Genomic DNA, 4,091 nt, shown 5'->3' on the forward strand with positions numbered 1-4,091 from the left:
CTGATGGCCCTTTAGGCTTGGGACAGGCTATGGTTGCAGCACCCTGGCTTCTATTTCAGACGTGTCAGCACTCATCCTCTTGCCCTCGGAGGTTGGGGACAAGCTCTCTACACTGTTCCCATGGAAGCAGAACGGCCAGATTCACTCTCTTGCTTTGCCTGATTTTTCAATAATTTTGATTCTAAGCGTTTAATAGTATCATTTGTGGAAGGAACCTGCTCCATATTAGTGTCACTTTTATTACTGGTATTTGTAGAAGCAATATGTGTGAATGAGCCTGTACTGGTGGCCAAGGTGCTCTGTCCCTCATCTGAGTACAGACAGGGGCACTGAATTAACGTTCAACTTTGTCAAATGCTTTTTCTACATCCATTGAGATGACTGTGTGGTTTTTATCAGGAGCCCATGGATGACTTCGAGCCGACTTTTCTGCGGTTGGTCCTGAGGTAGTCGTGATCATTCTGATGCTAGGACTGGATGACCTACTACTCACCTGACGAGGTTCTGTCCCAGTAACCATCGAGTCTTGGATGGATCTACGCCTTGGCTGTCCGTTGTCTGAGAGGATGCTCTCAGGGACCTCCAGAATGTTGCCAGCTGAAGCAGTTTTCTGATGGCCCCCTTTAGGCTTGGGACAGGCTATGGTTGCAGCACCCTGGCTTCTATTTCAGACGTGTCAGCACTCATCCTCTTGCCCTCGGAGGTTGGGGACAAGCTCTCTACACTGTTCCCATGGAAGCAGAACGGCCAGATTCACTCTCTTGCTTTGCCTGATTTTTCAATAATTTTGATTCTAAGCGTTTAATAGTATCATTTGTGGAAGGAACTTGCTCCATATTAGTGTCACTTTTATTACTGGTATTTGTAGAAGCAATATGTGTGAATGAGCCTGTACTGGTGGCCAAGGTGCTCTGTCCCTCATCTGAGTACAGACAGGGGCACTGCAGGGGCTCATCCGCTCCTGCAAAGTGCCGCATGAAGTGAGCCATTATTTTCACGATCTCCTCCATGGAAGAGCATAGAGAAGGATCTTAGACCAACAGCGAGTCATCAGGCTCTCAACGGGCTTACGTAAATTTTTGATCAGTGGTGGTGGAGTACCATTAGGAACATCCCACATGATACGGAAAGCTGGGCCACCAATCTCATCAGTTTCCCACATGTTATCACTTCCCAAACGGTAATACCCCACCTGTGGACGTACCATTTTTCACTGTAATTGCTACCTTCAAAGTCTTCAGGTGCCATCCAGGCAGCACTCCCCTTGTTATTGGTCATGTGTGTCTGAATGTCACAGGCTGTACCAAAATCACAGATTTTTAAAACTGTCCCCCCTGCGACCAGCAGACGGTTTGGTGGGTTCAGGTCCCTGTGAATGGGAGCTTTGGGCTGCATGCTGTGAAGATAAGCCACTCCTTGGGAAGACTATCACCACCAGCTCACAGCATGGGCAGCATGTAGTATGGCAGTGGTTCAGCACCAGGCGGCACATGACATAAAGAGCCCCCTTCAGCATATTCCAGCACAAGACACGCTGGATTCAAACAGGCTCCATATCGCTTTACAATATGTGGATGGTTCACACGGCATAACTGCCGAAGCTCTACAATAAAAGCTTGCCTCTCAGACTCACTTTCTACTAGTTTATTAGGAACATTTTTTGCTCTCCATTTAGCTTAGCAAACTACTCCAAAGGCTCCTCTTCCAACAACCTCTTCCACCTCGATCTCCTTATAGTAGATTTCTTCAAAGTTGAGGACTTGGGAGGGGGTTTCTGATCATGTCACTGGCCGAAAAGGAGAAGGAGGAGGAAGCGGCGGGGACTGTAGACGTGATTCTGGAGGAGCGCGAGGGGGTGGGTGGGTGGGTGGGAGGAAGACCCGCGCCCACCCACCTCCAGACGGTCCTTCTGCAGCCACGCGATCCTTGGAGGGCCAGGGGCAGCAGTCACAACCGAGCCCTGCTCTGGTTCCGCTCTCAGTTATCTTTTAATGCAAAATAAACATATCCAGTGGCTTAAAACAACAGCCATTTAATTATTTTTCAAGACTATGTTGTCTGGGCTTCACTGGGTTTCTCTTTCTCTTCACATGCCATTGACCGGCACTGGAGTCCTCTCAGGGCCCTCCGGGGCTGGACTCTCAAGGTGGGTCCCTCACAGGAGTGCCCATTGGTGCTGGCTGTGGACTGCTCATTGGTGCTTGCTTCTTCCCCTGTGGCTGCTCTCGGGGACATGGCTTTCTCATAACATGACTATATTCCAGGTGATGTAGGTGGAAGGTGCCTGTCCGCTGAAGGCCAGGACTGAGAAGGTCACTTCCACTGTATCCCATTGGTACCCAATTACAAGGAAGGGCTCTTTACAAGGGAGGTGAAATCAACTCTACCTCTCAACCTGGGGTAGCACATATTTACAAGTAAGAAAGGCATTGATGGCGGCTGTTTTTAGAGACGGCCTACCATAGACCCCAGTAGAACCCTCAGTTTCATCTTATCTGCTATTTGGCTCTACTCAAAACCTTGGTGGTACTGCTGTTATTTTTGGAAACTGATGGGTACTTACCATTCTTCTATGGCAGAAGTTAGTAAATCAGGATCTGTGAAGCTTCTGCCTATGTAAGCAAATTTTGTACAGCTGCGATTTTTATTTGGGAGAAAAAAGCAGGGGTGCTTAGCAGTCAATTACTTAGGCTCACGAGTCTCATACTTTCCTTTAAATCTAGGCTCTGCCATTTACCAGTTAGTTATGTCATTTTGGATGGCTTATTTAACCTTGCTAAGCTCAGTGATGACATGAACATGTATTTCATAGGTTGCTGTGAGGTGTAAATGATGAGCTCTTCACACAGGGCATGTCACATAGTAAGGGCTCCATAAATATTGGATTATTGTTATCAGGGTTATTCTAAGTAGCTCAGTGAGTACCCAAAGGAGTGAAACTGTGGCCTTAAATTCTTTGAGCTCAAATGTAATATTAGCGAGATCATCAGAAATCTACATTCTTGGACTAAATTACTGAAGTCTGACTGAAGTACTTCCTTTACTTTATTTTTATTCTCACCTGAAGATATGTTTTCTATTGATTTTAGAGTGAGAATAAGAGAGAGAGAGAAAGAGAGAGAGAGAGAGAGAGAGAGAGAGAGAGAGAAATATTGATGTGTGAGAGAAACATCGATTGGTTGCCTCCCATACATGCCCCTACTGTGGATTAAACCCACAACCTGGGTATGTGCCCTGACCAGGAGTCAAACTTATAATCTTTTGGCACAGGGGATGACACTCCAACCAACTGTGCCACCCGGCCAATGTGGCACAGTTGTCTATTAATCAATTTCTTTTCTAAGTCTATTATCACCTCACAGAGTGCCCAATCACTTGATCTGGCAACAGCTTCCAAGTAGAACCATTATTTACAGCATACATTATTAATTGCAGATAAATGTTATATCTAGTGGGCTTCTCTAAGTTTGTCATGTTTATTGCACAAGAACAACCCTAATTGACAAAATGTGTGGTATGTTCACAGATATTAAATAGGGATCCATTCCACATGTGATGTGAACAACAAATCCTAAAATCAGAGGCAGGAGAGCTAAGGACTTCAGTTACAATGAAATGAAAACTCATGGATTCATGCTCATATTCTACAGTTGGTCTATTAATTGTATAGGATTACTAGTGGCCCGTTGCACAAAGATTCATGCAACAGGCCTTCCTTCCCCTGGCTGCAGGTGCCGGTTTTCCTCTGGCACCCAGGACCCAGGCCTTTGGTTCGGCCGCAGCAGCGAGGCTTAGCTTCTCCGCTCCGGCTGCTCCCAGCTCCTCTTTCCTTTTTTTCCAGCTCCTCAAGTGGAGGCCAGGGCTGGCTGGAAGCCTGGGTCACCTGGGGCGACCCAGGCCCCCAGCCCCTCCTTGAGCAGAGTGCAGGTCCCCAGGCCCTCCTTGAGCGGAGCCCAGGGCAGGCTGGAAGCTTGGCTTCCTCCATCGCCAGGAGCAACCCAAGCCTCCTACTCACTCCAGCTCCGTGGCTGCTGCCATCTTCAGTCATCTGCAGTCTTTGCTCTGCACCTGTGTATGCAAATTAACCGCCA

General features: G+C 47.4%; 1 pseudogene; it reads right to left on the reverse strand.

Annotated features, from left to right (window-relative positions):
• LOC102767737 overlaps positions 1-2,235 on the reverse strand; it is a 3,200-nt pseudogene extending 965 nt beyond the window's left edge.
• Between the last annotated feature and the right edge of the window lie 1,856 nt (positions 2,236-4,091).

Source organism: Myotis davidii, unplaced genomic scaffold (assembly GCF_000327345.1).
Source record: "Myotis davidii unplaced genomic scaffold, ASM32734v1 scaffold11, whole genome shotgun sequence".
NCBI classification, from domain to species: domain Eukaryota; kingdom Metazoa; phylum Chordata; class Mammalia; order Chiroptera; family Vespertilionidae; genus Myotis; species Myotis davidii.